Source organism: Furipterus horrens, unplaced genomic scaffold (genome assembly GCF_987537825.1).
Source record: "Furipterus horrens unplaced genomic scaffold, mFurHor1.1.pri manual_scaffold_4, whole genome shotgun sequence".
NCBI lineage: Eukaryota > Metazoa > Chordata > Mammalia > Chiroptera > Furipteridae > Furipterus > Furipterus horrens.
This window is the reverse complement of record NW_028327174.1, coordinates 91,218,281-91,226,786: the sequence shown is the minus strand read 5'-3', so window position 1 is coordinate 91,226,786 and position 8,506 is coordinate 91,218,281.

The following is an 8,506-nucleotide window of genomic DNA, read 5'->3' as shown; positions in this document are numbered from 1 at the left end:
AGCTTGGTGGGCCTGCAAATTGGGTAGGGCAAGGTCTCAGGGAATTACCAGGGCCAGGTGAACAGTGTGAGCCAAGTTGATGAAGACTCATATATGATGCCCACCTGCAGCTCTGTTCGGGGAGAACTCAGAAAAATAACAATGGGTTCTACCAGCACTCCATCTGGGAGAAAGCTGCCCCTCCAGCTCTCACCTGGTGCCAAATAATTTAGTTCCTCCCTGTATGTCCCTGGTCCCTTTCAAGCTGCTTCCCCAGCGCTAGAGCTGAATGAGTGAGTCCGAGTAAGTTCCTGTGTGTCCCTGGGTGAGCCCTTTAAGAGGAATTGCCTGGGAATCCAGCAGCCCATTGCCTCACTCAGCCACATTCCCTGCTGGTTTTTATAGACAGAAGTTATGGGTATTTTTCTTTCTGGCCCTGGAACCCTGGGCTGGGGCCTGGGACCTTTCACTCCTGAGGGTGGGGTGAACCTCTGCAGCTGAGATATTCCTCTCAATTTTTATCTGCCACACGTGGGTGTGGGACCAGCCTGTTCTGCATATCTGCACCTTCTACCAGTTTCAATGTGGCTTCTTCCTCTTCTTTTTTTTTTTTTTAACCAAGCCTTTATTTATTGACTATTTACAGTACAGTGATTTTATATCTTAGGTGGTAATGAATGATAGTTATCTCTTGAGTGATATCTTCCAGATATCACCTTTCGTAAATCTGGGCTAATTTGATATTAAGAACTAGAATTGCATCTCCTGGTAACTACACAGCAGTTGTTACCCTAAGAACAAGAACAATGCAAAGAAAGATTATAGGACTTTGATTCTCCTACACAGGTGCACATAAAATTAGTTTATTAATCACTACATATTGAAACCAGCCATTTTGATCCAATATTTAAATAACAAGCTGTTTAATATTAAAGCAGAAGTTACCGTCATAATGTGACAGGAATGAACTCTATCCATTAACCCTTCACTCAATTATACATTAAATGCTATTTTTATTTAAGCAAGTCATCCCTACTTATTTTATAATATGGGATGTGCTATCCCACTGAAAAAGAACATGAGGGGACTTAGTTTTTTTTTCCTATCTAAAGCTGGTTTAAAATCAAGTGAGGCTATTAATGCTGTTATAAATATTCACTGTCTTGGCATATCACTTCACAGTTTTGAAACCAACACCCCTAATGTTTACCCAAAACCAAAAATGGGGTAAGTGGGTGGGATATGTTCACACAACTTTTAAGTTGAGAGTAGAATTCCTTCCTAAAGTATATAGGCACTAACGTTAAATTCCAGTAGCACAGGCTCAGAAAGGCAAAGCATTTCTAAAGCAATGAAACTGCCAATTAGTTGTCATTCACACACTAACTTGTGGTATTTATTTATTTTTTGTTTTGAATCTCTTCTTTTTAATTCCTACCCCTAAGTCATCACATACACCTAAAATTATAACTATTCTGCCAAATGATAATGGTTCAAAGGTTTGAAATCTTTCCTTGTTTTGGTAAGTATTTGGTTAAAATAAATCTGTTTTATTTTATGGGAAGTTTTATATCAGAGCTCTCAAACAATTCATTTTTAAAATGGGAGAAAGATTTTAAAGGACAATGATGAATAAAAATATATAGCCTTTACATTATATCCTTAGTTATAGGACTTTTGTTCAGCTAGATTTCAGGCAGTTCTGAATAATAGTTGTTCTGTAGTTTAGCTGTACTTTTGATGTAGTTGTAGGAGGATGCAAGTATTGCTATTACCTATGCCTCCATCTTGACTGGAAAAATCCTCTTACAACTCATTTCTGTATATTGTACTGTATGCTTGTCCCACTCTGACCCACACCCCTAACTTTTATTGAGACTTGTATTCTAGAACTTAACACAATGACTAGCATAGGGTATCCTCTCATAAACCATTAAATATGTGTTGCATGACTTGTTGAATTTTTTGACAGGTTTTTAAAACATTTTTAATATAGAAAATTTCAAACATATACAAAATTAGAGGGTACAATACAATGATACCTATAATACATCACTCATGATCATTTTGTCACTCTTGGGGATAGACAGAATTCAAGAGTGAAGTCTTTGGAGATAGTGCTTTAATTAAAAACAGTTTGCCTGAGTGAACAGAATTTCAATCACTGTGCCAAGCTGGTAAGGAGATATATTGGAGCAAGTTGTTGTTTTTTAAGTGGGGGTGGGGTGTGTGTCTTTATATCAGAGCAGGCATTTTCAAATGGAGAGGCAATAAAAGAAATGAAGAGTTATTCTTCATTTCCTCTTTCAACCAACACTTATTAAATGCTTTGTATGTGCTAAGCACTGGGATTGCATAGGTGAGAAAGATAATGCCTATATTCAAAGAGGTGTGTATTCTAATATGGATTGACAGTCACATAAACACTTACACCAAAGTGTTATGGTGACTTTGATGGAAACATGTACGAGGTATAACAGAGTCCTGATAGATAGTATGGCCAAGTCTCTACGAAACATTACCTTTACCTCTGGGCCTTAGAGCCCTGGATTTACCTCCCTGTACCCATCTCAAATGCTACTTATTTCCCCAATTCCATATATGATGGACCCTGGAATGTGGGTATCCTCCTAGCTCTTCATTGCTACTTACACACCATTACCTCTTTTTTCCTCTTTGAAAAAGAAGTATAGATGTTTAACACCAAAAAAATTGGGAAGTACACAGTCACACACAAATACCTATGAATAGCAACTAGTAATTATGACCAATTTGATATTAGTTCATCCAGATTTTTCTCTCTATATGTATGTACACACAGATTTTGAAATAATTTGTATTGGAAAATAGGATCATCTTATACATGCTCTTTCATAGCTTGCTTTACAAAAATTCAAATGTCCATGTTGATTTTTCTACAAAGTTATTCTTAATAGTTAAGAACTCCATCATATGGATGAATCATAATTTATGTAATCAATCCATGCTCTTGGTCATTTTATTGCTCTTTTTATTTTAATTACTATTCAGTTATGATTGCAAATTTTAGAATTTAGTTTTCTGAAGCTTTTGAGCTCAACTTAAACACTTTACTTTGTTTATATATCTAATATAATTTGTCTTCAAATTTAAAAGACTTGTTTTTAATTGTAGTTGATTAATATTCATCTTATAAATTATTAATTTTAAATTTATTATTAAATCTCTCTAAACATCTAACATCTTTACCAAATTTTCTTAGACATTTCAAACTATAAGTCACACATTTAGTAAATGTATTCCTCTATAGCACCTAATAAAGTCTAATCAAACTTTCTTAGCATTTAAGGAGTATTTATACGCTTAATATGGCAAAACTTGTAGATTTAAAAAATAAATATTGATATTAAATTTAATTAGTTAAATTTTACATATCTACTTAAAAATATAAGTTTAATATGTAAAATTCTCTTACATATCAAATATCTCAAATGATGAATAAAACATAGAAACTGTAACAATAATTACAAAACATCGCAAAATCTGCACAAAAATATTAACATTGTAATTTGACATCAATTTTTTTACCATCTAAAAACTTATTTTTGCACTTTCCTAGACTTGAAAGTTTACATATCTAAGAGAAGCTCAGGCTGGTTGCATTGTGCATTTAAGGTCATAGGTCATAGATTTGGCATCAGGAGATGAGATTCTGACAGAATAATTTAAACAAGCCAGTCTTTATTTGGCCCATTACGTCTTCAAATCATTTTTAAAAAATTAAAATTTAGTACATTGTATATTCCTCTAATCCACTGCCAATGCTTTTTCCACAATTTAATAGTTCATTTCTATGGTTACATCTTGAAAATCTTTTACATATGAAATCTTAAATGTCAATACTCTGAACTAATGGCAACTGGATAAATCTCTTAAGCAGCAATAGATAACTAATAAACTCCTCTTTCTTTAGACTACATTCAAATCTTAATAAATAAATTGAGAAATGTATGGAACTTGGGTCAAGCAGGGTATCATTAAATTCTATAAAAGGATGAAAGTTGGAGTGCATTGAAAATAGAGAACAATGAGAATTTATTAGTAATCATATGTAAAAAATATGTTTTTATTTTACCATTAGCATAAAATTTCCTTTGGATTAACATTTTTTTTAGTAGAATGAATGCATTTGTGTAGATTCATCCATACATCAGTCTTTAGGCTCAGTGGCACATAAGAGTATTTGTATACTGCTTGGGGTGTGCAGGATAACTGATGGCTAAAGAAGATGGTGAAAACAAATGGCTCAGGCTAATTAAGTTGAAGTCATAGGCTTCTTCAGATCAAGGAATAGATAACATCATTTTTGGCTCTATCTCTGGTCTCTAGCACAGAGCTGTCCAAGAAAAATATAATGCAAGCCACATACACTATTTAAAATTTTTGAATAGCCACATTTTTAAAAGATGAAAAGAAACAGGTAAAATTAATTTTAATAATATTTAATAATAACTCACAACTATCAACAACTGAATCTAAAAAATAAAAACAAAATCCAACTAAGCAAACCAGAATAGGAACAGAATCATAGGTATGGGGATCATTTGGAGGGTTATCAGCTGGGAGGGGGAAGGGGGAGAAATGGGGAAATGGTGCAGGGATTAAGAAGCATAATTGGTTGGTACAAAATAGACAGGGGGAAGTTAAGAATAATATAGGAAACGGAGAAGCCAAAGAACTTATGTGCACTACCCATGGACATGAACTAAGGGAGGTGGGATTTCTGGAGAGAAAGCGGGTACTGGGCAGAGGGGAGCAAAGGGGAAAAAATTGGTACTACTGTAACAACATAATCAATAAAATATACTTTAAAAAAAGAATTAAAAAAAGAAAAAGAAAAAGATTAAAATCATCATTTATCTTATCAGAAGTCTTTAACAGTTGTTAAGTTCATGGTGGTGTTTATGAATTTTCTAAAATTCTAATTTTTGCTTGAAAGCTTGAATTTTATCTTTGGCAGCAAATACTGTCAATTTTCCTTGCAGTGATAGACTCCTTTCATTCATTAGAAAAAAATTTGCAACATACTAAGGTCTGAATAACCATAGTTTTTCTTTTCTTTTTTAAAAATTATCTTTTACTACTTTCTATTTGTTTTTAGATTAAGTTTTTATTTTGAAATTACAACTTACATTAAATGTTATTCTGTATTAGTTTCAGATGTACAGCAAAATGGTTAGAAAATCATGTATTTTACAGACTGGTCCCCCCACTGCCTTAAGTACCCACCTGGCCCCACACATATTTATCTTGATATTATTGATTATATTCCTTATTTTGTAATCTATGTCTCTGTGACTATTCTGTAACTACCAATTTGTACCGCTTAATGCCTTCATCTTTTTCACCCAGCCCCCCCAACTGCCTTTCTCTCTGACAGCTGTCAGTCTGTCCTCTGTATCTATGAGTCTGTTTTCATTTGTTTTGTTTATTAGATTCCATATTCAAGTGAAATCATATGGTATTTGTCTTTCTCTGACTTAGTTCACTTAGCATAATAGCCTGTAGGTCCATGATGCTGACACAAAAGGCAAGATTTCATTCTTTTCTTTTTCTTCTTATATGGCAAGTAGTATTCCATGTGCAAATGTATCGCAGCTTTTTTATTTCTTCATCTACTGATGGGCACTTGGGCTGCTTTCATACCTTGGCTAGCTTCCATATCTTGGCTATTGAAAATAATATTGCAATGAGGGTGCATATATTCTTTCAAATTATTGTTTCAGGTTTCTTTGGATATATTCCAGAAGTAGAATCACTGGGTCATAAGGCGGTTCAATTATTTTGTTTTATTTAGTTATTTTTTAGATTTTTATTGAATTTACTGGGGTTATATTGGTTAACAGAATTATGTATGTTTCAAGAGTACAATTCTATAATACATCATCTGTATATTGTATTGTGTGCTCACCACCTAAAATCAAGTTTCTTTCCATTGCCATTTATCCCCTTTACCCTCTTCTACCTCCCCTTACCCCATTCCCCTTTAATAATCACCATACTGTTGTCTCTGTCTATGGATTTTTTTCTTTTGCTTAACCCCTTCACCTTTTTCACCCAGCCCCTAACCCTTCTCCCTTCAGACAGCTATCAGTCTGTTCTCTGTATCTATTTTGTTTGTTAGTTTATTTTGTTCATTAGATTCCACATATAATTGAAATCATATGGTAGTTGTCTTTCTCTGACTGGCTTATTTCACTGAACATAATAATACTCTCCAGGTCTATCCACACTGTTGCAAAGGGTAGGATTTTCTTTTTTATGGCCGAGTAGTATTCCAATGTGCAAATGTACCACAGCTGTTTTATCCATTCATTTATTAATGGGCACTTGGGCTGCTTCCAAATCTTGGCTATTATAAATAATGCTGCAGTGAACAGAGGGGTGCATGTATTCTTCTGAATTTGTGTTTTTGATTTCTTCAGATATATTTCCAGAAGTGTACTTTCTAGGTCAACCCTGGCTGGTTTGGCTCAGTGGATTGAGCGTCGGCCTGCGAGCTAAGTGTCGCTGGTTCGATCTTCCAGTCAGGGCACATCAGAGAAGGAAAACTCTGACTCCAAAAAACCTCCGCTGCCTTGCGGCATACCTCTTCAGGGGAAAGGCTAAGGGAGTAAACCCCGACAGAAAATCCGGAGCCGGAGTCCCTAAGGCGGTTCGACGTTGTAGTCAACACCAGCAACTCCTGCGGCGCACCTGAAGCCAAGCTGTATTGACTCCGTCTTTCCCTTGGACCCTTCAGCTGCGAAGAGAGGGGGGGTCTGCTGCATGGGCAACAGCAGACCCTCCATATCACCCTGCCCAGGCTCTGTAGCTTCAGCTTCACTGGAGAGGACACTCCAGCGTCATCGCAAGATGTCGATTCAACACGGGAGGAGACAGATACCGTGTCACTCCCGAGTCGGACTGCACAACCATTCTCGGCGGTGCAGATAGACTCTTAAGAAGCTACACCATCGTCTCTCGAGACGGATGGCTGCCGCCGCCGCCGACTTTCTAGGTCATAAGGTGCTTCCGTTTTTAATTTCTTGAGGAATATCCATACTGCTTTCCACAGTGGCTGCACCAATCTGCATTCCCACCAACAGTGCACTAGGGTTCCCTTTTCTCCACATCCTAACCAGCACTTGTTTGTTGATTTATTGGTGATAGCCATTCTGACAAATGTGAGATGGTATCTCATTGTGGTTTTAATTTGCATTTCTCTGATGATTACTGATGTTGAGCAACTTTTCATATGTCTATTGGCTACTTGTATGTCTTCCTTGGAGAAGTGTCTATTCAGGTCTCCTTCCCAATCTTTAATTGGGTTGTTTTTCTGGTGTTACATTGTCTGAGTTCTTTACACATTTTGGATATTAACCCCTTATCAGATATATCATTGGAAAATATGTTCTCCCATTCAAAATACGTTCTCACCTTTTCATTTTGTTGGTTGAAACTTTTCAGTTTGATGTAACCTCATTTGTTTATTTTTTCTTTTATTTCTCTTGCCTGAGGAGATATATGAGAAAAAAAATTGCTATGAGAAATCTCTGAGATTTTACTGCCTATGTTTTCTTCTAGGAGTTTTATGATTTTGAATCTTACATGTAAGTATTAAATCTATTAAAATATTTTAAATTGATTTGAGAGAGAGAGAGAGAGAAACACCAATTTGTTGTTCCTCTTATTTATGCACTTATTAGTTGATTATTATCCATGCACAGACTGGGATCAAACCTGAAAGAGTTTTTTTCTTGTGTATGGTATAAGAAAATGGTCTAGTTTCAATTTTTTTGCATGTATCTATCCAATTTTCCTAACACCATTTATGAAATAGAGTGTATTTACCCCAATATATCCTTGCCTCCTTTGTCAAATATTAATTGATCACATAAATGTGGGTTTATTTCTTGGCTCTCTATTCTGTTCCATTAATTTCTGTGTCTGTCCTTATGCCAGCACCAGGCTGTTTTTATTATTATGGCCTTGTAGTATAGTTTGATATCAGGTAGCATGATACCATAAACTTTGTTCTTCTTTCTGAAGATTGCTGAAGCTGCTCAGGTCTTTTATGGTTCCATATAAATTTCTGGATTTTTTTCTAGTTCTATAAATATGCCATTGGTATTTTTATAAAAATTACACTAAATCCATAAATTGCTTTGGATAGTATGGACATTTTATTTTTAAAAAATCTTCAGCCAAGGACATTTTTTCATTACTTTTAGAGATAGAGGAAGGAAAAGAGAGAAAGAAAGCGAAAGGGGGGGAGAGAGAGAGAGAGAGATATCAACGTGAGAAACATTGATTGGTTGCCTCCTATATCTGCTATGACCAAGGGGATTGAACCCAAAACCTAGGTATTTTCCCTGACTGGGGATCAAACCCTCAACCTTTTGGTTTATGGGACGATGCTCCAAACAACTGAGCCACAACAGCCAGGGCAGTATGGATATTTTAATGATGTTAATTGTTCCCATCCATGAGCATGGTATATGCTTTC